Consider the following 26,742-nt stretch of genomic DNA (forward strand, 5'->3'; position numbering starts at 1 on the left):
AACATGAAAGGGAAGTCAATAAACATAGGGCACTTGATAAAACATTTAGTTTTCCAGATGAGTACAGCACAAAGGTTGGCCAGGTTCCCCTGTCAAACAAGAGCAAAAAAACTGGTTGAGAAAAGTAGAATGTGGTCCACAAATTGGAGATGTAAGACAAGGGGGAAAAAATGGGTTGAGAAAGAAAGATTAATGTGAATAGTGGTTTAAATTAGTTATACACTGTCAAGTCAACTATGAAGAAGATAGTTGTAGTCCCGCCCACCATCCAGACCAAGAGAGGGCAGAAAAAACCCAATCAAACCAAACTCACCTCACTTCCTACCTGAGGTCATAGGTCATGAACCAGTATATAAGTTCAGTAGTACATCCTTGGAGGACAAGACAGGCAACAAAGGAACCAGAAATACTCTTCAGAGCCAATCACATGTAACTGGTAGGATAAACTATATGTACCACTTAGATGCCAGCTGGTTGATGCTTAGTTTGTCTTCTCACAACCATAAGTTGCATTGTTTGTGCTTTCCTTTCATTTGAATTGTGGCAAATGCTTGCTTCCTTTGGTCCCTGTTTTTTAAGGTTTGCAACCTAATCGGTTCAGCAACAGCTAATTCTTTCCTATCACTGGAAAACTTCAATAAAATTGTAAACTGGAAGGATTTGAGTTGTTCTTGTGAGAAGTTTGGGGCAAAATTTGAAGGAAGTAGAGAAGAACTTGACTTACACTGTGAACCTTTCCAACTTTTTTGGTCCTCCTCTCCTATTATGTTAACCCATCTGTCAAAGTGGTGGCCCGGGGGCCAAATCTGGCCTGCTGTGTCATTCTTTGTGGCCCGGGAAAGTAAATCATGAGTGGTGACTTTCTGTTTTAGGATCAAATTAAAATGCAGAGTATAGATGTATATTAAATTTCCTAATTTTTTCCCCCCCTTTTAATCAATAATTGTAATTTTTTAATCTTTTTTCTGTTTTTAGTTCAAAAATAATTTTGTAAAATCTACAAAATCTAGAAAAACGCTAAAATAAACATTGTTTTAGATGTATAAAAACTGAATATTCAGGGCTTTTAATCCAGTTCTTTTAATCCATTCATAAAAATACCTAAATATTATATCTAAAAGAATGCGGCCCACATGAAATCGGGTTAACGTTAAAGTGGGCTGCGAACCAACTTGAGTCTGACACCACTGTTCTAAACCTTCTGGACAATAACAACAAAATTTTGATCCGATGAGATTGAAGCTATATCCATTTTAGTACAAACCAATGCTGCAGTTTTGGTAGTTATCATTGTGAGTGTAGCTGTGCATGATGTACAGATGTTCAACGTCCCACAGCAGTTGTCCGATTTATTGCAGAATGCAAACATCTGCCCAGGAGGATGGTGAGCACAGAAATAGAATGGAACATGAGGTCACATTTGAAGCTTCAAAGCCCCCCAGCTCCTCAAACTGCCAGCAACCAGAAAGCCAAAGGAAAAAAAAAAGAATAACACCCCGAGAACACAAGGCAGATGATGACTAATCTAAATGGCTCCACTTTCAAGTTATTTGGTTTCCTTTTCTTTTGTTTCGCTTACTTTTTTTCCCTTTACAATGAAACATGAGTATATCATAAAGTATTGGTAAGATGTTATCCATCTGGAGGACAGAAAAGATATATATAAGAAATATCTTTATTGTTTTCAGAGAAAATGGGCAAAAGCAAAGTACTTTTTAATGTGATATGATTATTATTATAAGACAAAGGTTATCTTCACTCTTTTGAATATTATGCAGTACTTTTTCTGTAAGTTAGAAATAGAAATTTGGGGAGAAAAAAGGAATGAAGCAGTGCTAGATTAAAGCATATACATAGGGAAGAAGAGTCCATGCAGTGCTTTTTAATGTATAAAATCTCTGTCACTGCTTTTAACCTTTTCAACTATACTCATGCACATTTTTATGAAAGCAGGGGTTCCAAAAATATCAAGCTGGTGAATCAATACTGAGGTATCAGGAATAAAAAATAGGTCAGGAAGTGGTATAAAAAAAATCAATAGATTTTTGGTGTGTATCTGGTGGACTGTCAGGGCCTGCCAAGCCTTCTCTGCTGGCCCAAAATGTATATATCTGAATTACATACAGATGTTAATTATGTTTTTTTCTATGGCTGCACAAACAAAAATATATTGTTGTGTTGATATATTATTGTGTTGATTTAATAGTGGTTTTATCAACCCGTAATGGCTGAAGGATGAGAAGAAATTGTTTTTTTTTTTGCAGATTTACTGACAAAGCCATTTTAAAGAAGGACTTTTCAAGAAAAGATGGACATCATTAAGAAAAGCTGGACATCATTAAGAAAGGTTGGACAACTATGAAGCAAGCAAGCCTCTCACAACCGGGAAGGAATAAAAATGTATGCCAGAAATACAACAGGACAGGCTCAACTTTCATCATTAGCTTCAATGGTGATAGAAAAGGAGGAAAGAAAGAAGGATGGATCTTGTGTACCGGTAAAAATGATTTCTGGTGAGTAAAATATGGCTATATTCCTAAATATTTCAATTGTATGAGGTTATTATTGATTGATGCTTTTTTTTATTTGTCGCAGCTGTAGCTGCAGTAGAGGTTTTATAGCTATAAAATAGTTTTTGAGGGTTGGATTGATTCAGACAGCTGAAGGCGTCTTTAGGAAATTCACGGACCGTCACTGATGTGAATACACCACTATATTTTGTTATTTGCCACAATTAATTTTCATGTTGTGCCATTCTGAACCATGTGTGATCAAATATGAGTTGATAATTGACAGTTGAATCAATGTTTCAAATTTGTATGGGAGTTTTCCTTCTTTAAATGTGTTCAACATGATGTTTGTGTTTCTGCATAGTGTTACTTTTTCCCTACACATGAATGTTTTTATAAACTGATGGATCAAACACACAAGGTGGTGTATCATGAATATTTTGCAAGGGTCTCCCTTGGTAGGATGAGCCTTGTAGCTGGTGTTGGGGGTGGTGGTGGTTGTAGTGGTGTTCGGGACGTAAGGGGTGGGTGGGGTTACATGCTCTAATGGGCTACCAGGGGACCTGACATGTCTCTCCTGAGGCACATAGGCTCCATACATTCCGGGCCTGGAGCCTTTGTCAAAATGCACACTTCCTCAAATATTCCTTTTCAATTGCATTAAGTCCAAACATAAATCCACGTCCAATTAGGCAAAGCAGGCTGACGTCATATAAGCTCTAAAATAGACAGATGGTTTGGGGAAAGAGTTTTTGGATCACAAGAAAAGATACGGTATCATTTTGATGAATTGAAGAATTGTGTCAATTGTGTGGAGTTGGATGTTGATTCATTATGTCTTAGTAAATGGCATGTTTGAGCTAATGTGTTTCTGAAAGGGATTAAGGAGATTGGTCTTAATTTTTAAAGTGGCAGGGATTCCCAATGACTGTGATGTGAGGGATTTTGAGATGTAATTGGAAATTGTTATTTACGACAAATCAAGCCAATATGTTCATTTACCAAGTAATTTGACAAGCAGAAGAATTCATTGCACTAAATTAGTTGAGACAATTCAAATGACTTATTTCTGCTTAAAATGATCGCTTTGTGTTACATTAAATGGGGTCATGGTCCATAATATGTCCATTTGTGTATGAACTCAGATGACAGCACCATGATTTAGGTCACGTGTGTCAAAGTGATGGCAAGGGGGCCAAATCTGGCCCAGCGCATCGTTTTGTGTGGCCTGGGAAAGTAAATAATTTTTCTATTTTAGGATCAAATTAAAATTAAGAGTATAGATATATATATTACATTTCCTGATTTCCCCCTTTTGAATCAATAATTGTATTTTTTAATCATTTCTTTTGTTTTTAGTTCAAAAATAATTTTGTAAAATCAAAAAATATATATAAAAAAAGCTAAAATAAACAGTTTTAGATCTATAAAAAACTGAATTTTCAGGGCTTGTAATCTAGTTCTTTTAAGCCATTTATAAAAAAAAAAATATCTAAATATTATATCTAAAATGGTTCGGCCCACATAAGATCGAGTGGACGTTAAAGCGGTCCGCGAACCAGCTCGACTCTGACACCCTTGAAATTATCGATACACTTATGTCTTCTATCCACTTCTATCCTGTAGTTTATTATTTTTTCCAATGTTTTGAGCAATCAACAACATACATTTAATTGACATACCCCAGTAGAGTTTATCACTTGAGACGTAGTTTGTTTAATACTTCACCATTATATTGAGGGTGATGATGTCAATTAATAATAAAAAATTTGGCTTTGAGTGCAACATTAGGTGAGGGCATTCACTTTGTCATTATACATTGAAGAACACGCTCTCTATGTATTATGAAAGTTACACTTAGTTTGCGTGCCTACCCGCTATTTAGTGTGTATACTTCACCTGGCTCTTTAATCAGAGTAGCACAATAGCAAGGCTAAATCCGCTTTATCTCCACACAATCAGATTAGAGAGGATTGCTGCTGCGCTAAGCACCAAGAAAAAAAAGCTCAAACGGATCAAGATGATTTGATTAATAATTTGGGATAGTATTATCCTTTAAGATGCATAAATTGTTTTATTCGTATTCATTTATTTTCCATTTGTGTGTGTGTTATTTTTATCCTCCACGGTACCTAAGGCTAACAGAGATTGAAAGATTATCTCCCCACCTGGGGTAAAAAAAGGCCCCTTCTATACTCACTAGCAATGTTGAGAGTCAGTACCGATAGCGACCAGATGGAGGCGCCATGACTGCCTGGTGGGGGGTGAATTTCATCCAAATAAAAATCGCAGAGGTTGTCAGCTTTCTGAGACAAGGAGGGAGGGTGTGCACTATAGAAGCAGGTCAGGCTAATCATGCATATAATTGCATTTTGACATTTTGGGCTTCTGGGACCAGACCTTTGGATATCAGCTTCTCCTTCAAGCACTTAAGTGATTAACAAATGAAAATGCGGCGTTGAAACTTAATTAGATATTATGTTTTATCCGTGCCTACCGGGCGGGGTTGTAAGGTAGATGTTGTCAGTAGGTTGGCAGGGGGGGAGGTTTGTACTTTCATGTCCGAACAAAAACATCACAAGGTGAGAAGAGGAGAGACATTTCAAGGCAAAATTGTAGTCTAGGTCTGAACATGATTCTATTCGCAGTACGCAAATGGATTGGGTTTTGACCTGAAATGACAATTTTGCGTCGCCGGACGTTTGGTCGCCGGACGTTTGGTCGCCGGGCGTCTGGTCGCCGGGCGTCTGGTCGCCGGGCGTCTGGTCGCCGGGCGTCTGGTCGCCGGACGTTTGGTCGCCGGGCGTTTGGTCGCCGGGCGTTTGGTCGCCGGGCGTTTGGTCGCCGGGCGTTTGGTCGCCGGGCGTTTGGTCGCCGGGCGTTTGGTCGCCGGGCGTCTGGTCGCCGGGCGTCTGGTCGCCGGGCGTCTGGTCGCCGGGCGTTTGGTCGCCGGGCGTTTGGTCGCCGGGCGTTTGGTCGCCGGGCGTTTGGTCGCCGGGCGTTTGGTCGCCGGGCGTTTGGTCGCCGGGCGTTTGGTCGCCGGGCGTTTGGTCGCCGGGCGTTTGGTCGCCGGGCGTTTGGTCGCCGGGCGTTTGGTCGCCGGGCGTTTGGTCGCCGGGCGTTTGGTCGCCGGGCGTTTGGTCGCCGGGCGTTTGGTCGCCGGGCGTTTGGTCGCCGGGCGTTTGGTCGCCGGGCGTTTGGTCGCCGGGCGTCTGGTCGCCGGACGTCTGGTCGCCGGACATTTGGTCGCCGGACTTTTGGTCCCTTTTTGGTCGCCATTCAAATGTACTTAGATATTAAACAGTACTAAGATATTAAACTCCCTCTTAGATATTAAACTCTCTCATGAATAGAATTTTGAGAGCTGGTTTCAACAGTAAACTCTGCCAGCATTTGACCGGCGACCAAAAGACTGGCGACTAAACGTCCGAGCACCCAATTTTGAGGTGCTCCAGCACCCCCTGCAACCCTAGCATAAGGCGCTTCAGAAAATTAGATGAATGCTATGCTGGATGGCATTGCACCCTAAAGTAGCAAGCATCAGTCAGAGTGGCGGCGGGAGGGGTATGCTCAAGAGAGTTGAGGTTGCCAAGTTGGGAGGGCTGACCAGGGAGCAACGTGTCTCAGCTGTCAACCGTGCAACCTCACATATGCTTCAGTCTCCGAATGGCACCATGCTAAATGATAAACAGCCGCCCCTGCTACAGCAGACGTACATGGCTGTGTACATCGTATAGAGGACACCATGTAAACACACGGAAGACTGGAGGACTATAGCATCCTGTATACATGCGCACAAGCACAAAAGACACACATTCCCTGACAGTCTCACTCATCTCCTGCATTTTGCATAGGTGACACTGTTCATTATTCAAAGCTTCCTTCTCGGGATGTGGTTTGCGCATTGAGAGACGACATGCACTCTCTCCAAACAAGGTGCTTCTTAATTATGCATGCACAGACTACTGTCAATGCACAGTGTGCCCTACCTGTGCATTTTGTACTCGGGTGTCTAATTGTCAGTATTTATCTGAAGTACACTGGCAAGCCAGAATATGACAAGATGATTATGTATACTTGTTTTGTTTTAACCTATGAGCAATGATGCATAGAGTACCTTTTTGTGTTGTTGTCTCTTTGACTCTCTTTAAAAAAATGCTTTATATCATTACTCAGATGACGAATGATAATATACATTTCTCTTTCCTGGGTAAAACTGTCAAAACCTTGACCTGTATAATAACCGCTACAATGAACAAAATAGTAATAATATTTCCAATGTTATTTGGAGAAATAAGCATTTTATCTCATTTATTATTATTTTTTGTAACTTAAGCATCTCACAAGTCTAAAAAAATGTTTATTATAAATATGAAGTGAAAGATTCTATCAAATAAGTGATCAGCAAGAAAGTTAATGCTTTCCATTTTGGCCATTGACTTCAAAATAAGTATTACTATTTAATTTGACCACAGTAGTAAATTTCCCATGCAATGACCCCCTTTAATTTCATTTCTCTTTTGGTTTTGTTTTGTTTGTTTAACTGGAGGGATTTTAAGTTTCTTTCAAGAGAGGTGAATCACAGCCAAGAGTAGAAACACACAGGTGGGCTTCTTATTTAGGACAGGTGATGACACCAGATTAAAGGTACCTTTAAAGGCTTGATAGAGTGCACTCGTGCCTTTGGAAAAGGTCTTTTCGAGTGTGGACATTAGAACACCAAAGAACTGGCAGCTCAAAGGTGCAGCAAGACAAGGATTTTCAGCTTGATTGGGTTCTGGTCTCCGAGTGAAGGAATGAATTATTTATTTTAGACTGGAATTTGTGTGCATTTGTGTGTGTATGCGTGTGCTTGTGTGCATAAAAGCCAGGCCGAGGTAAATACTTTAAAACATTCTACCTTTCACTTGATGCAGAAAAACAACATGCTGCAGGGTCAGAGTGCAACGTTCCCAAAAGTGAAATTCCAGCAATTATTCACAGGAGATCCACAGCGGGCGCTCAGGGCAGCATGCCCGCACCCTTCAGTGGGCAGGGGAGACTGACAGTCCCATTATGAGACAGCCCGTGTGACAGATAAATATTTCAGACACAAATAAATAAAGGATGCGCGGCGTTTTCCTTCTGAATGACTTTTCACAGCTGAATGCCCACGGCCGCTTGCCCCAGGATCTCCTGACGGCACCGTCCACCCCTCGACAATCCCTCCCACGCCCCCCACTTCCCTGAGCTCAATACAACACCCCCCAAACTGCTCGCCAACCCCTGGCAATTTAAAGACTCATACAGGTAAAATGTAGCGCCTCCATTTGGGGGGTACAAAGAAGCAATTAATGATTGTGCTTGAACATTTCGTCCTCCTTTTGTGTCTGTGCATTTTTCTCACGGCGCCATTGTAGTCCTTGGACTTACTATAATGTGCAGAATCACAATTTTTTTTAGTTTAGTTCATTTTGTTTCTTTTTTTGGCGACAGTTTTTAATGATACCTACGAATAGACTCATGAAATTAAGTTATTTGACTAGTAGATAAATGTCTGTGTCCTAATAGATTATTTGCTTAATTGGTGGTGAGCAAAGTGTTATAATTGTATCAACAGAAATCAGGTGAGATGTACCATATTTTCCCGTTTAATATACCCGGGTATATGAAAGGATTTCAGATTTTTTTGAGCCGCCCGTTTGTGCGCCGTTTAATATACCCGGGTATATTAAATGTCAACTTTGTTTTTTGGCAAGATTTGTATGGTGTTAGGGGGGCATAATTTTAGATATTTAAGTTCATGAAAATTCCAAGTCAGACTTTATTCGACAGTAAGTACTCTTAACCTGAGCAGTAAGTAGTTTTAGTCTGCAAAACGTTGATGCACCCCCGTCACGGCATAAAGAGTACCTCCCCGTTTGTGCGCCATTTAATATATCCCTCCCGTTTAATATACGCGGGTATATTAAATGAAGGGTATATTAAACAACAAAAAAAGGTAATTGAAGTTAAGAAAATCAAAGGGAAACAGAAGACACAAATCTGTAGTTATAGGCTAACAGAATAAAATATTGGATTACCCACCAAATACCTGTTGTAGAACATATTCTAACCTGGTGATCCATTTCAGGCTTATTTGTTAAATGATCCAGACTGATCTCATTTTTTCAGACCTTTGAATTAACCTGTCGAAATCCTGAGAACACTTTGTCCTTGTGATTGTTTCCTCATTCCTTCACTTTCTCCCATTGCCCTCATCTCTTTCTCAACCCGTCCTGTTTCAATGTCTGCCTGGCAAAAATTGTTTGTAGTGCCGTTGAGCATTGAGATAAAAAGAAACACTAAAATATTAATGCTGGCATGCTTTGTTCTGGTGAGCGAGGATACATTAGAACCCAGGTCTGATTCATTAGCGAAGGTGTCTGCGAGGAAGTCCGCAGAGAACTGCCACATCCTCCGAGATTACCTCATAGTCACTACCCCAACACTCAAAATAAAAACACCTTCTTTCAATCAAGCCGTTCCATCAATTGCCCCCTTTTCACCTTTCTCATTCATTTTATGACCTTCTACCTATGTACTTATTCTCTCCACTGTTTTAAACCAACAGATAATAGCAACCGCCTTCATCTTTTTCTTACATAGGATTGTTCTTGTTTTAGTACACACGTTTGATGTAGCACAGTACCATCGGGATTTGAATAATGTCTCCTTGACATTTGAGGACAAAGTAAACAAGCCCAAAAGACTGGTATTACGATTTTTTTACCCTCTGTGAGTACTTTTTAGAGGTAAAATCCTACATAGCTGTATACGTATGAATTGTGTAGGGACATGATTTAACATAGTGAATGTCTACATTGCGTTCTCACATCTTTTAATCAGAGCTCACCATTTCCCTATGAGATACGAACGATCAAACTATACAGAGTGGACACCATTCCTATAATATTCCCCAAAAAGGGGCATATTTGGGATTGAGAGAGTAAAAAAAATGAATTTATGTGAAAAATGTATTACAAAGTGGGAATACAGTGGATTTGAACTACAAAAATCTGACAATATTTTCTCAGTTGAATGCATAACCATGACACTGTAATAAAATAATGTTTTTTAGATTTTAATAGTAATGTGTGAATGTTTACAATAAGTGACGTCTCAGTCGATTTGGACGAAACTTGTCTTCAGCCTTAAACAAAACAAAGCCATTAATTTAATTAAGTTTGTATCGTCTTCTCATTGCCCTTTCAGGTAGTTAGTTTTCAAATTATAATTAGTTGCTTAACAAAACAACAACAACGAAAAAATTACAAATATAGAGTGAATTGATATTCACATGCTTCCTTTTTGATTTATTTTATCTATAGTAAATATGCCATCAAAGTCTATAAAGAGGAACACAGGTCGAAAACATTTCTGGATACTTTTAATACCGTATTGTAAATATTTTCTGTCTCTTATTTAGAATTTTTGTTGACCGTGTTTTGACACATGCTACACACATCCACACCCAAAATGGTCTTTCACACAAGCAAACAGATGAGCCACTCCAAGCTCCAAATCCCTTTATTAGCTCTCTTTGTGAAGCGGCTGCAGAAGTGGCCCGCCAAGTGCATGCTTGCCATCTAAAACCCCTTAAAGCCCTGTCCCGCACCTTGTGAAAAGCAAGCGCAATCTGTATGAAACCCTGTTCCCATATGGGCCAGCCTGTCACGGGCCTTGTCTGCCTTTGTCCTGTGGATCTCTGAGGTCCGAGACCCCGCGCCGCCCCAGCTAGCTCCAGGCATTTATTAAATATGCACCTTCCAGTTGCAGAGAAGAAAGATCCCAGACCGACTAATCTCATCACAGGCTGGGGAGTCTCCACATATGTAAATCTACATCTGTTCACCGTCAAAGAAAGAGACTAGCTTGGATTATGTCGCATACAAGCTTGAGCGACCTATACATAAGGAAATACAAGCTAGCACAAACACACTCAAGTGTTTCGCATGTGGTTAAATAGCAATCAAGGTTGACCATATCAAGACCCCCCAAACACATTTTGCATATTTGAAGTAGCTTGTGATGAGCCAGAAACAAAGTCTTTATGTCACTCGGTGTGATAAGACTGACACCCTCACAATTGCCTTGTGGCATTGGGTTGGGCCAGGGCACATAAAGAATGATGCCAGAGGCTCAAGAAGCTGGCGCCATACAGCGCACGACAACGGATGGTACCCTGGGAAATCATTATACATCCACGCAACAACGGGATTAACTTGCTCTCTGGCCTGAACCTGCCATTTGGAAGTCTGAGTTATAGACGGCTTCATCAGGCATCCCTCACTAACACAGACAGCTGTAGGTGAAATACTATAAAGCCGCAGTCAATGATAGGCAAATAGATTGTATTATGTTTTATTTTACTATATGAGGGATTTTCTTGAAAATAGTAGCCTGGAATCCTAGGCAAAAAAATGCTGCCTTCTTTTTTGGTTGCTGTTAAGAATGAAAAAGACTGGCATTGTTAAGTACTAATGCAAATATTTAGATTTTTGAAGCAGCAAAAGATTTGTGAACAAAATTATGCCTTTGTAAATGACAAATGTCTTCCTATTGCAACTATTTGATAAGTTTTATTGTCAATTTCCTGTTGTAACAGCACATGCAATTATCAGAGTTTATTTATTTCAGTATTTAACTATTTTTTAAGCAGCAAAAGTCCCATTGAATGGCAAATCCATTCGCAGGTGGTGTTGGGTCGATTCCCACTGAGTGATGGTCCCATTGTGAGTCGAAATAGTTGTACATCTTATGCCCCAAATCAGTTTGGATATGCTTCAGCACCCCATGGCACACACCAACACACCTGAATCAAATAATCAGGATTGTTATCAGGATACTGGAGAGCTTTCTGATGTCATTTGATTCAGGTGTGGTAGAAGGGGAAGATATAGACGACCTTGAGGACTAACCAAAGTTGGTGACGCCTGGTTTAGCCTATTTCCTAACTGTTACTGCTCAAAACTGCAAAATAAATCTCATACTGCCAACCATTTACATGTTTAAGATGCATGACATATAATGCATGGCTCGGCCATTGACTTGCCTGAGGGGGATGGAAAAGAGGAGGACAAGACTTTCCCCATTTCGCTATAATATGCATTGCAATACCACATTGGTTGTCAAGAAGTATTAATCCGTCAATCAAGAAGTGGTCGTATAAACCCTCTCAACATGTCAAGACAGAAGTCATTACATATTGTTATGGTGATCGTTGATAGGGGGCTTTCACTTCTGTATTATAAGTACTAGGGTAATTTGTTGTCATACATAAGGTATTTAGTTTGTTCGTCTCCATGGAAACAGGAGTTATCTAGAAAGATGTCATTATTCTAAATGGAATACAAGGGATTTAGATAAATTATTACTGTATTCTTGCATTTTGTTGACTTTGATTAGAAAAACTAGAGTCCAGATCTGACCCACTACAGACATTTGTCTAGAAATTTTCTGCTTAGATTACAAAATAAAATAAAAATAAAATCCAACTTTGCTAGAACAAAATGAAAATGTAATTATCTGTAAAATGTGAATAATATTTTTTTATATCCTCACCCACTGTTGGAAAAAAAGATCTAATACACAGCATACATAAATGATCAATCACATTAAGAGATCTGATTTAATTCACATTATTTTTTACACAAACTGATATTGCTTAATTAGATTTAAAAACCTAAGCCCCGACACAAAGAAGGACCATCTGACACGACATAACAGCACGGCTCAGACATGTTCGATAGATCCCATTTGCATGTTTAATTAAGCTATCAGCTCCGTACTACAGAGATGCACGGAATGCTAAAGCCGCAGAGTCAACAGCCCTTGTAATAACACCTCCCTCCGGTCAGAGAAATGGAGTTGAATCAGAGGGAGGAGTGATGCACTCAGTCGCTAATTTAGTGAAAAGAAATGTGCAAAGCTTTTAATTAGCGCCATGTGAAAGGTACACTCACTCTTCCAGCCCACTAATTAAGTCAGGCCTCACTTACTTGAGAGCGAGAGTAAGGAGAAAAATGAATGAGAAACGGAAAAATGAAAGGCAAAAAAATGGGAGCGAGCGACATACTTGACAAGGGGTGGTAGAGCAATAACGGCTTTGCTTCTAATCAGGTTGAATCTGAAAGTTGCCAATCCACCGCAGGCCTCATTAGCTTGCCACTGGCTGGCATCATTGTTCAAGCCGCGTTTGAAATCCACCAAAGATATGGAGATTTGCTTTAATCCCCGACCCATCAAAGGTAAAACTCACGCTTACGCTCTCTGGATTAGGACGAGTTTGAGCGAGAGAGTGGGTGGAATTAGCTGGAAAGAGAGTACCCATGCTCCCTCCTAAAATAAGTGACAGGTCCCCAAAAAAAGGTACACCAGCACCACCGATGACACTTTTGGGTGGCATTTGAATAATCTAAATGGTCGAGATTACATAATAATGACATGACAATGCTGGCTCACACAGAAGCCATTTTAAAGTGAGATGAGATGTACACAGGCTGTGAGCTACTTGATGGTTGATTTATTTATATATATATATATTTTTTTTAAATATTTTTGTCTGGTGATTACAAGATTTGCAAGAGAAATGGCTGGATTTAAATTGCATCTAGCTCATTTAGCCTATTGACAAAAAGTATATGGTGATAAAATATATTTTGTCCCTTTTAATAGATAAATTAAACAAAATTGGGAATATGACAACGGAGTGGTAATTTAAGCCATGTTGTAGGTTAGATTTGCAGAAAGAATCAAGTTCTCATATGATCCAAAATGATAGACGATCAAAGAAACAGAAAAAAAAATACATTATACATTAGACTATCAGTTTCTTTATTTTTCCATAAGTTTACTTTAGGGACAAAAAGTTGTACTACAGCGGTCTTTTTTTTTTGCTGTAAAATACAGAATATTCAGGGCTTTTAATCCAGTTCTTTTAATCCATTTATGAACAAAAATATCTAAATATTATATCTAAGATCGTCCGGCCCACATAAAATCGAGTTGACGTTAACGTGGCCCGCGAACCAACCCGAGTCTGACACCCTTGCTATATAGAATGGTGTACATACTGACATGCAACATCCTTATGGGATGTTAAACATGACTTTCAGGTGTCACTGAGCGTGCTCCACAATTCTTTGCCACTGTAAAACCCCTGGTGGTGCTCGGGATTCACAAACTGCTTAAAGGGCCAAGCAAGAGGCTGAGGATAAGAAGGAGTGGCGAGGGGGCCAAAGACGGCGTGGGTACTGGAGCGTGAGGATCACAAGGGGAGCTAGGTTAAGCCAGTTAAGGGCATTAGACCTCCAAGCTGATGAAAGGGGAGCCTTGCCGATAAAATTGAAGTAAATCTAGCCTAAATCTTGCCTACAAAAGGAGTTTAGAGTTTGCCATTGTGAGGCCAAAGTAAACAGGGAGGTCCTCGGGTAAGCCTTTCTTCACAGGGTGACAAAGACAGGGTTGACGAACTGATCTTACCCCAGTAGGCCAATGTGAGTACACAGATCATTGGGTTAGACACACTCAAACCTATCAGCTGTGGCACAGGCCTGCATGGTCACAACATGATCTCATGCTGAAAAGAAGCCATCATGGTTGGGACACTCTGACTCTCTTTCTATACTTTGCATCAAGACAGACGTGAAAGGAAGACGAGTTATATCGAAACGGCTGTCTGAAACGGTAGCACGTATCCTGAAATTTAGCTTTCACAGGCTAAAGGGTTTGAGATGTCATTGAGGGAAGTAGACAGCTGAAAAAGAGAGCTTTCATCATCATTTTCTTCAATGCATGAGTGCATTTTCCCACATGGACACTGGGCGCTTTAAAAATTAGGTCCAATCCAGCGGCAGAGAAAACAATATCTTCCTTGTTGACTTTGAGTGCAATTAACTTGTTAATGGTTCTAATTGAGGCCTCATCATACCCGTCACACTCCAGCTGAACCTAGCATAATAAATGTGTGTTCAATTAAAAGGCGTCAAGTGCTCACAGGCGCTGTAAAAATAGAACCCCCAACTCCGCCAAGCCCAGGGGCCTTGTTTAATTCACCTGGCAATGATATTAGGACGTGCTCACTTCTGACCTGCTTCAAATTATCTCTGGGAGAACAATAGTCGACATCTCAGAATTCATGCCAAGATCATTGTTCTTCTATGTACCGAATTGGCTTTGTATTTGAGAACTACTGAAATAAGTGTCAGGAACTATTAAGGTTCAGTTCCATAAAGGTTAGAGGCCCAGGTGCCTAAAAACACATTGCTTTAGCAATTATCAGTTGAGGAAACCATTAAAGAATTCACACTACCAAAGAATGTAAAAAAACAGAACAAGCTGTTCACAGAAAAAAATACTAGTGTTGATTTCCTAGGCACGAATAGCATATGGGTAGACGCTAACAGCTAAAAAAAAAATGAAAGAAAACCATTGCCGGCTAAGAGGTGTGTCATCCATGCACTTGCACGTGTGTAATATTGATATATACAACCAAAGATTACTGTTGGGCTGGTATCAAAGAAAAAACATTGCATTTTACACTTGTTTATCATGACCTAAATCGCAAAAATGTCATATATATAAGACTCATTGAATTATAGGGTGAGCTGCTGGCTTTTAAGAAAAGTGAAGTTTTTTTAGTTGCGCCTGATAGTCCGGAAAATGCGGTATCTAAATAATATTTTTGGGGAAAAGGTGCTAAGCCCCAAACATTGCATAAGCACTCAATTGCTCAGTGCACATCGTTTTCTTTACTAGTCTTCTGTAAAGTAAATAAAAATGGTAAAACAAAGTGACAGTAAAATGTAGTTTTGGGTGAGGGGAAAGATTTTGTATTTTAGGGTCTAACATGAGTCTGTCAGAGCACTCTGTGTTCACACACCTGAACACCAAATGAGTCGCAGTACAGTAGAATGGTTATAGGAAATGATAAATAATCTAGCTCAAGTCTGCTATAAGCAGAGTTTGCCTGTCAGTCCTGCTGGCTCAGAACAGCCTGAGGTTATCATAGTGCATTGGCACATTTGGTCCGACTGTTTGACTGCTTCACCTCCTAATCGTGCCTCCTCTGGGCGGCGTTCTCCGGGGAGAACCACTATCATTTCCTCTTCCTACTTCCAGCACACTGTAGTATTATAAAGAATAAACACACAAGTCTGGTTACAGGTCTTCAGACCATAATTTTGCACGGGAAAAAATCCTTATTTAGTGTCCCAAAGAGTTTATGTTCAATGGTATCTTGACTCATGTTTCCTTTAGTGAGAGTCAAATTGATTATTTGGGAGGCGAGAATAGTTGTTATGTACTGGTGGATGGATTGTAAGTTTTAGTAAGGGGAACGATGTGAATTGATGTTTCTGTCTGCTCCATTGCCAACATTGTAACTAATCACCTGTCGATCTTCGGCTCCATTCTTCTATGAATTGTGAATAAAACCAAGTTTTATGTGAATATTCCTAAAAACAAATGGCCAGAATATTTTTCCTTATTTCTCTGTAGTTGAGTCAAGATGAAGCTTACTCTTAAAGCAAATCTTTACTCTCAAGTCAAGGCGAATCCTGCGTGCATTGTCAAATCTTTTGAAAAATCCATGAGATTGGCTTCTTGTTAGACAAAGAAAAAGTATACAGGAATATACAGTGTGTGTTTGGATTGAATTGTGCTGGGTTTTCTGCTTTATCATTTTCTCTGTTCGTGTCAATCTTGGGCCCTTTGAGTCCGTTATATACAGTTGTAAGACATTTTAAGAAGTGTGAATTTCACATGACTTTTTCTGCTCACCTCTAATGGAAAGTCAGTCTACGGAAGTCCAATGTCTGCTTCTTTTCAAAGTTGAATCCAAGTCCGTCTAGATTCTTGACATGAAGCATGCCAGTTAAAAGAAAAGACATTCTTGTCCTCCGACACAAACTTTCCTCTTAGAGGCCCCCAAATTGACAGCTCTAGTCAAGAAAGCATTGCACAGACAGTACAAGTAAGCTGCAACAAAAACTCTGAGACTTAAATCATGCAGGAGGGTGGGCAGCTACTCAGGAGGATGAATCAGAATTTTTCAGTGCATGGGTATACACTCTAAATATGAATTATTAAGGGGCTATCATACCCTCATAGTATGAAAATAAATCCTGGGCTGGATGGAATGAGAAGTGGTGAAAGTTGTGGGTTAGAATACTGATGTGGGTGAGCTTTCTCAAGAGGTTAAGGTACTAAAAGGCCAGTAGAATGCTTGTTTAGATCTTTTTCACATACCATGGGTTAAATTGTGGTTTTTAAACTGTGGGACTATGGATTATGACATCAGAAGTTTTACACGTCTAGTGATAATGCACTTTCAAACTATAATCAAGAAAGACAGACAAAATACATAAATAAGATGCAAAGAAACTGAATCTCAGAGTAAAGGTGCTTTTTTTAAGGTAAATTAACTGAATTGTGATGTCATAGTGAGGGAAAAGTGAAGAATGACTTGTAGAAGTGAATTAAAAGTCTGTTTTCAATCGTAAAATATCAAGTTATATTTTATGCTGTGCCCGGAGGTTGGATACATGGTTTCTTGTTGAATAATGCTTGTGATTAAAACTATCAAGTTGGATTGAATTCTCAAAGTTAAGTGTTCACTTCAAACGTACCACAAAATGTGCTCAATATTTCCCATTATGTGCTCATTTTTAGAGCATAAATCTTATGCTGTGGTTTGTGGTTCCTTTGGACTGTTAAAATGGGCAAATACTAGATTAATCTTCAAGTAAAAAAATAAATAAACTTTGGACACTTTGGGCATGATTATTTCAAACAATACCACGACTATATTTAATATCATTTGCCATACAAAACCATTATACAAAAAGACTGTTTGTTTGACCGTTCACCACCCCCATATTTTAGTCTTTTGTGATGTATCGGATGGGATTTTACGGTTGCTTCTTTTATTTCCACATAAAAGAGACTCACATAAGCCTGTTAAGAGAATATCCAGGAGCATCTAGCAAGCTCAGTAACAATGCATTCAAAATACTCAAAACAAAAGTCTGTTCTGGTGGCCATGCCATTCTCAGTCTCCGCTTTTCTCTATCACGTCAAATAACAAAAAAAGGGCACATTTCCAGTGCAGATGTTCTTCTTTATTTCATCTTTTTCATTACAGATCATCTTCCATATACTTTGTTTTAAAGAATGAGATAAGTAGCTAGACCAGGGGTGGGCAAACTTTTCGGCCCAGGGGCCACATTGACTTTAAAAATTTGACAGATGGGCCGGGTCAGCACAAGATGCGATACATATAAAAAAGTGCATCCGTTAACAGTACATATGAAACAGAAACAGAAAAAAAGGAATAAAGTATTAACATACTCATCACTCATCATTAAAGTACAAAGTAAAGTAAAAAGGAATGTATTAAGAAATATTAAAATATAATTTTCAAAAAGAGGAGCTGTAAAACACGAAAAACAAATTTTAGTTTTTAGGGGAAAAATAAACAAATAAAAAAAAAACAATGAACAGATTGTGTTTTCGACCATGTGTATGTAGAGTTTCTTTTTGTTGTGATGTTAATGTACTTCAATAAATTATCATCAGTTAACCTGCAAAAGAAAATTGCTAACAACCTGGCAGACTTTCATCCTGTAAAGAATGCATGTTGTATTCCTGTCCACGCTTTTATTTAGAATCTGTGAAAAATGGGGCAGAGAAATGAATCTTTCCTAAAACATGTTGGACAAAATAATTTACATAGGCAGCATGAATAATGGCTTTCTAAATTTACAAGGAATGTTGATGAATTGAAGCCTGCGACAATACTCAGTTTGTTTGGTAGAATGTTAACACTATCATCAATCAAATATGACAGCATAACAAACACAAGACGTGATATTTGAGTACTATTATGATGTCATGAAATTCATAAACTGCATGTCTTTAAGAATATATACAAATAGTTTATTCTTTTTGCTTGCGCTGTCCGTGGTCCTGTTTTATCTCAACCTGGATTGTAGTATGGTACTATGTGAGGAAAAAGTAATTCTGGGAAAGCCCACCATAATATTCTGCTAAGGCTTCATTATATGTGATCCAAGGGGAAACCAGTCACATTAAGCAGACTGCAGAATCCTGAAAATGTCGTCTTTAGAAAGGCCATAAATTGAGATCAACCTCTCGGATATCACCCCTTAATCAGCTGCCTTACTCAGGTCATCTCTGTGAAGAGCAGTGAAGGCTCTTCATTGGAGGAAGTTTTAACATCATTGCGTGTGATTGACTGGATTCTCGAAGATTGTGCATTAAGGGGTCTCCTGAGGTTAGCCTGGTCGGAAAGAACAAGAGCAAGTAAGAGACAGGATGAGAAGAAGAGGAACAGCAAATAGGTGGGCCAGAGAGAATAGGGTGTCGGTCTAATGGGGCCTCATCACAGCCTTTCTGTCAGTCAGGTGAAACGAGGTCTAACGGGATCTAATGCAGACTGCTTCACAAACCAACTCATTTTTAAAGTGTGGAGATTTCAGAATTCAGAAAGCCTAAACCCAAGAAAGTCAATAACAATAAAAAGGCTTGGAAAACAAAGCTTTGCTTTTTACTTATTTATCTTTCAATACCAACTTGAACTGTAAATGTTAAAAGTCGACAAACGCATTGTTACAAGATCATCTTTTATTGTGGGGTAATATTCCCATTTGGACAAAATTTTAAGACAAAAAATAAAAATATTAAAGAGTTCCGATTAAACACACCAACACCTAAATCATTAAACTAGTACCTATTTTTCTAAAGACAAAGATTGCAGTGGAAAATAGGTCATGCTAACAATAGAGTCCATCAAATTATTTCCAACATTCCCTTGAGCAGGTTAAAATCAATCAAAGAGCATCACCAAAAATTAGGAAATGCTTTTAGGTTCATAGGGGAACAGAAGACAAAAACTCAGGAGCCAATCATCCGCACGGTCCATCCCAGCCTAGTAGCATTGCCTCGGGACACAGCCTCTGGGTGTGGGACCGCACCATAACTTGGCTTGCCTTCTCCACGGTAAGTGCTTTGTCACAAGTCTGCCAGGGGGCTCAGCATATGCCACCAAATCCCTGGTGTATGCCCATCATCAACATCTGCTCTACTAATGGAGGCAAGAGTCTATGGATGAACTTTTTAATCCTCATAATTTTCTCCTTTTCTACCAAACGGCATCGTGGCTGAATGACACAAACCTTGACCGGACGTTTGGTCTCTGGTCTTTTGGTGTCTGGCCTTTTGGTCTCTGGTCTTTTGGTCTTTTGGTCTCTGGTGTTTTGGTCTTTTGGTCTCTGGTCTTTTGGTCTCTGGTCTTTTGGTCTCTGGTCTTTTGGTCTCTGGTCTTTTGGTCTCTGGTCTTTTGGTCTCTGGTCTTTTGGTCTCTGGTCTTTTGGTCTCTGGTCTCTGGTCTTTTGGTCTCTGGTCTTTTGGTCTCTGGTCTTTTGGTCTCTGGTCTTTTGGTCTCTGGTCTTTTGGTCTCTGGTCTTTTGGTCTCTGGTCTTTTGGTCTCTGGTCTTTTGGTCTCTGGTCTTTTGGTCTCTGGTCTTTTGGTCTCTGGTCTTTTGGTCTCTGGTCTTTTGGTCTCTGGTCTTTTGGTCTCTGGTCTTTTGGTGTCTGGTCTTTTGGTCTCTGGTCTTTTGGTCTCTGGTCTTTTGGTCTTTTGGTCTTTGGTCTTTTGGTCTCTGGTCTTTTGGACTCTGGTCTTTTGGTCTCTGGTCTTTTGGTCTCTGGTCTTTTGGTCTCTGGTCTTTTGGTCTCTGGTCTTTTGGTCTCTGGTCTTTTGGTGTCTGGTCTTTTGGTCTCTGGTCTTTTGGTCTCTGGTCTTTTGGTCTTTTGGTCTTTGGTCTTTTGGTCTCTGGTCTTTTGGACTCTGGTCTTTGGTCGCCGGTCAAATGTACTTAGATATTAAAAAGTACTCTGATATTAAACACTCTCTTTGATATTAAACGCTCTCTCATGAATATAATTTTGAGAGCTGACTTCGACAGTAAAGTCTCTGTCACCATTTGACCGGTGACCAAAAGACCGGAACCAAAAGGGACCAAAATACCGGGGACCAAAAGACCGGCGACCATGACTCCATCTTTGCTGTAGATGAGCACCGGCTTGTGGTCACCTATAATTTAATGCAGTTTATTTAAGTATTGGAATTGAGAATAAGTTGGTTATCATCTCGGCAATCCACACATCTTTTATTTCCAGACCGTAGTCGAGGGTAGGATACATTTTCCCCCAAAAGTAAGAAAAACATCTCCACTGGAAGTTAATAGTACTTCTACACTTTACATGTTCCCTATTCTAACAGAAGTCTCATCTTAGTCACGAACACAAAAAAATAGAGGGAGTCATAGCCTGGTAGCCCCAAAGCTTTGCAAAGACCATTTATAATTGATAAGGTCAGATATTGATTATTATGTGTATAACTAGTCATAAAAAATTAAAATCAACACTACGGTTTTGTATTGACCCTCCATGATTTATGCAACCCAGACACATGTGAGACATTTTAAATTAGTGTTGATTGAATTATTTGAATTTTTTTTGTGGCTTTGTCCGAAAATGTATTCAACCAAAAGGAGTGTTAGATAAAATACTTGCTGTAGTGAAAACAATGTTTGAAAAGATGAATCGGGAATGAAACTAAAGAATGTTTTGTGCTGGGAAAATAACAGACCAGACGCAACAATAAAAGGGTTATCAAGGGATCTGTGCCTGGTTATTATCTTGGGTTGGTTTGTGAAACAGAACAGTGTCTTTCTTCAACACCTTACATTCCTTTGAAAGATCACTTGTAAGCTTTTCTGAGGTGAAAAGTTTGGAGAATAAGTGAACATAGGATTTTGCAATGGGTAAATCGTAATGGTCTACAGACGGAGGTTAATTTTTCCAAACACTGATGATAATTGTTCTAGTACTTTTTGATTTTGAGCTCATTGTGTTCCAGGACTTATTGTTATTTGGCTTGGACGTAATCACGATCTGACCACTGTTGTGGAGTACGTATTGTATTCAACTGTCAATTAGTTTGTTGGCATCTGTTGCTGGGCTTGTCTGTTAACATTTTATTTGCATGTTATTTAATTGATATTATATATGATGTATTATTTATTAAATTGACTGAAAAAAACATTAAAATTATTAAGAAAACACTGGAAATCAATAAAACAATAGGAACTTCATTAAAATTAGTAAAAAAAATAGAAAAACCCAGCAAAATCCTTTCTTTGTTAATTATTGATCTCACACTTGAAATCTCATAACAAAAATATTTTACCTTCATCCACTTTTCATTGGTTCAAAAGTCGCAAAGTCAAAGTGAATCCTTTACAAATCCATTGTTAATTTATGATACGATTAAAGCAATTTATAGTGCATTATTATTTCAGATTCAGACGATTTTACGGTACTTTGGTCTTTTTCTACCATTAGCGGATCAAAAAAGTAGGCCGCCTTTGAAGCCTCGGACATGCAGGGCCATGGTAAAACAGTATCCATTATAGAAATCGACTTGAAAGTGCAAACTCAATTCTCTGTCAATATGTTTCACGATGGTCAAAAGATGGAGAGATGAGCTAAAGTCGCTAAATAGTAAAAAGATGCAAGGTATTTCCAGACTATTTTTTTTATTTCAAGTCTTAACCCCTAATGCTGTGTTGTGGAAATGTTGATTCTTGCAACAAAAAAAACATCATAGGTGCATCAACAAAGCCGTACTGTAGCGTATCCGTGGCACCACTTGACAGTGTCCCCTCCCTGAAAGCTGCTGTTATGACACAATCATTACAAATTGATTGCAAAATAGCTAACAATCATGATTAAATCATTAAATTTGTGTCTTTGCTTGGAAGAATGGGAAGAAAATTAACTTCCCGCCAGCCTCATTTTTTCTTTAAACACGAAATAATGATTTTCTGCCAGTCTAATTACAAAGCCAACATCTGATCACTGCAGCATCCAGAGGGGATTATCACATGTGCTGGTATTAGATCTCATTACCAGGCTGAGTGCAGAATTATTACATCTTGTAATTGGATGGTGAGATTTATATACAGATCAGGCCGCTTTCTGTAAGATTGTAATTACAGGCTCCATTGGTTAGCTACTTATCACTCAGCAGTATAGAGCCGGAAATCGCGTTTGATTAACCTCTCACCCTATTGGCGGGGGGTAACCGCTGTAGCTTCCATGTCTGTTTTAGGGACAACAACATCAAATAAATTTATCGCCATCTTACTCGCCTCGCTGCCTGATTACATCTCACAGCTGGTGTACTGTCATGAATCTGAATGGTGCGAAAATGATCGGCTAATTCACCACTTACTAGGGTTAACCTTAAAACGGCTGTTGAGGTGAAACATTGCGCTCCAATTTGCTGGCAAATTTTCACTGGCTAAAGAGGCAATTATACTATTTTAGTCTAGTCTTTAATTGTGTCTTCTACTTTAATTGTTTCTCATAATGCTCTGTGTATTTAACATTTTGAATAGAGTTGGAGGATCTGTTGATCTGTTTTTTTACCGTTTTCTCCTTTTTTAGTGTTTATCGTGTCTTTGTCTGAGTGATAAGATGTTAAGGGTTTGAGCAGAAGTGTGTCGTAGTTTTTGCAAGAGTGTGTCGTAGTTTTTGCAGGAGTGTGTCGTAGTTTTTGCAGGAGTGTGTCGTAGTTTTTGAAGGAGTGTGTCGTAGTTTTTGCAGTAGTGTGTCGTAGTTTTTGCAGGAGTGTGTCGTAGTTTTTGCAGGAGTGTGTCGTAGTTTTTGCAGGGGTGTGTCGTAGTTTTTGCAGGAGTGTGTCGTAGTTTTTGCGGGAGTGTGTCGTAGTTTTTGCGGGAGTGTGTCGTAGTTTTTGCAGGAGTGTGTCTTAGTTTTTGCAGGAGTGTGTCGTAGTTTTTGCAGGGGTGTGTCGTAGTTTTTGCAGAAGAATGTCGTAGGTTTTATAGAAGTTCAACCTCACCAAGTTATTTTCTTTCTTCACTTTATATCCATTCCATAACTTAAAGCAATTATTTTTTACACTTGCATAAAAACGCTGATACTAACTTGAAGACCCCATGACCATTATTTCTACCATTCAACAACTTCGCCGCCTTCCCAGTTATAAATCGAAATAAATTAGGTTGGCCAAGTGCCTTTTGTCTGAATTTCCATTGTAGTAATAGTTTTGTCTGTGAGTTGCTGCTTCAACAAATGGCAATAAGTAGTAAACACAGGGAAAATGTAGCCAAACCAAATGAAATACGACAAAAGAGGAATGAGAACAAGCAATGTGCATGTTGAATCGTGAAGCTGATGGACATTTGTAGTTCGTTGTGGGTGTCGGATCTTGCAACTCAGCGGGAAAAGATTCAATCCCACATGTCGGGATGACATGGTGGCGTGAAAAAAAGGAATGCATCAGCACCTGCTCTTATGCCTACAACTCACTTTCTCTCCCCTTGTGCTCGGTTGCAATCAATACTGGCCTCCATTTTATGAGACAAGGAGTTAACTTGTTCAATTATGCCACAGACAGCTCTATTCTTTTGTAACAAGTAATCTGGATAGTGAAATCAATAGTGACAGGCTCACGGCACGCTAGCTAATTACATATTAGCTCCAGCCAATGGCGATGCGGCTCGTAATGGAGATGTAGTTCCACTTCATTATGAGAAGGACTTGGGAGGCGGGAGATCAATACCAGCATAGACTCACACATGTTAAAACACACATGTAAACGGGCTGCTTTTCTACAACTCCGCTACTTCACAGGTCCCCCTTGGGACCACTAGAAGCTGTCTGATGGCAGGCAGATGGGGCGGGGGCATTTGAGGGTCTGGGGGTCGCAACCCCCATCCACCTTCCCTGAAATAAATTATATTTCCAGCCTCACACACAAATGTGCCACGTTCTTCGCCAAACTGTCAAGCAATCAGGAGGGTAAATATACCCATTTTTTTCTGCCCGGCTTCTAAACACAAAGACACACACGTCAGGGCACACAATTAGCACAGCACACTTTACAACAAGGTCACAATCTGAATCAAAGGTTGACGACTAAGGAGAATGGGAGGGTGAAAAACAAAGAAAGGATTGAATAACCTTCAGAAGCCGGATGGTGTCTTTGACCTCTGCAGCTAATTACAAATTAAACTGCATATCTTCTTTTGTTTTGGAGAGAAATATGTATCATTCAATTCTTTCACCCCCCATTACTTTTATCTATATCTAGGATTAACTGGGGACTAAAGGAGATGATTTCGTCTAAGGCGATGTTAACTGTAAAATTACACGCCGCGTTCTTTTCTGGAACAAAAAATGTAGCTTTAAGATTAATAATCTCGAGGAAGAATGGTGACGCAGAGCCTTTGACAACCAAACGAGATACTATACTGGGTATGACATAGAAAGATGTGTTTCCAAGGTCGAATTCTACAGTAAAATTTCCATGAAAAGCACATTTTAATGCATTAAAAATAAAACTATTAATTACTGAATAGTTGGAATGGAAATTGATCGCTTTCTTAACTGTCTGAAAACATTTTTAGCCAAAGTTTGTAACCTCAAAACTCATTTGCCTTAAGCACGGATTTATTTAACCATTAAAATTGTTAAAATATGACTTAATCATTGGCTAAATGTAGTTTACCAAAGCTTATTATTGTGATCGTTTTAGCATTTCAAATACCCTGGAAATCGTATAAAAGTCGACCTTTGTGATACTTCTGGTGGAAAAATAATAGTATTTCTTTAAATATATTGAACTCATTAATACAGTTTAGCAGGTTAAGCAACAATCGCCGTGACAGAAGTATCATTTAGCGCAAGCAGCAGAACAATGAGGCGACACGATAACGCAGCTCCGCAGCATTGGACCAAGGTTCAATTAAATGCATTTTAAACTAAATAACCCTCAATATGCTTTATTGTTCCCCTGTAATTTCCTTGGTGCTATTCCATATGGAACTGCCGGTTATCAAAGAAGCAGGCTTTATGACTTGTGAAACACTGCGGCTCATCAGTCCTCAGTCATTAATGTGCTAAAGATGAATGGCTTTGCAATGAGGGCACAGGCCTGGAACAAATGCAGGAGATTTCTCGCGAGAATGTATTTAAGAATGAGCAATCTTAGCGTCATTAGCACCAAGTGGTAAACAGGATTAAAAATGTGCAGAAAAGTGCGCATAAGCATGCCCTTCATAGGCAATGACACATTAAGCATTTATGAATTGTCGCTTTGTACGCTTTAAATGAGACATTCCTAATTATGACTAGATTAAATGAATCCCCCATAAAGACACGTGGTGAAGTGCTGATAGGAAAAAGATGTCTCATACCTGATTGTATTAGTGCAGGGTTTGGCAAACTTTTTGGCCCGGGGGCCACATTGGCTTTAAAAATTTGACAGATGGGCCGGGTCAGCACAAGATACGATACATATAAAAAAGTGCATCCGTTAACAGTACATTTGAAACATAAACAGAAAAAAAGGACTAAAGTATTAACATACTTATCACTAATCATTAAAGTATAAAGTACAAAGTAAAGTAAAAAGGAATGTAGTAAGAAATATTAAAATGTAATTTGAAAAAAGATAGAGGGGCTGTAAAACACGAAAAAAAATAAGAGTGGACAGAGATACTGCCACTGGCTTCCGCGTGACGGCGCCATCTTGTAGAAAAAAAAACATTTTGGACAACGTCGGCGGGCCGGATTAAAATGCCTTGTGGGCCGGATATGGCCCGCGGGCCGTAGTTTTCCCATACCTGTATTAATGCATATGCCTAGATATAAATGAAAGAAAAATACTTGGATTTGTTTAAATTTCTTTGGTTCATGAGTTAAATGATTCTATAGTCCAATATTTTCAAAACCTAAAGTTCAAAGTTCAGTTGTATTTTGCTCACCACACCAAATGCAGTGACCTGGATGATTAGGGAAGGAGATGGTCAGCCCAGGTGGGATTTGGTGTGAGGGTCAAACTATTTGAAGTGTGTGGAGTCATAAATCAGGAACTGCGGGAGGAAAGCGCAAGGAGGGATTTATGAAGACGTTGTGCTCGGCCTGCCCACTTGTGGACGCCATGATGAATTGGCCAGCGCATTGCCAAGGCAAACTACTTCATTATGGCATGGCCCAGTGGTCATTAATCTCCCTGGGAGGCCGGCATCCTGAGGGGATCGCCAGACCAGAGAATTTATTCAGGCCTGGAGGTAGCCATTTCATTAGCCATTCAATC

At 39.4% G+C, this 26,742-nt stretch overlaps 1 protein-coding gene across 1 annotated transcript in view; it reads left to right on the top strand.

Moving 5' to 3' along the window:
• The first annotated feature begins 390 nt into the window (after positions 1 to 390).
• irx6a (iroquois homeobox 6a) overlaps positions 391 to 26,742 on the top strand; it is a 42,740-nt gene continuing 16,388 nt past the window's right edge. Inside the window, exons 1-2 of the mRNA XM_077714112.1 lie at positions 391 to 436; positions 2,265 to 2,513. The gene's annotated coding sequence lies outside the window, so the exon portion shown is untranslated. The remainder of the gene's footprint in view (positions 437 to 2,264; positions 2,514 to 26,742) is intronic.

Source organism: Stigmatopora nigra, chromosome 3 (assembly GCF_051989575.1).
Source record: "Stigmatopora nigra isolate UIUO_SnigA chromosome 3, RoL_Snig_1.1, whole genome shotgun sequence".
Classification (NCBI taxonomy): Eukaryota; Metazoa; Chordata; class Actinopteri; order Syngnathiformes; family Syngnathidae; genus Stigmatopora; species Stigmatopora nigra.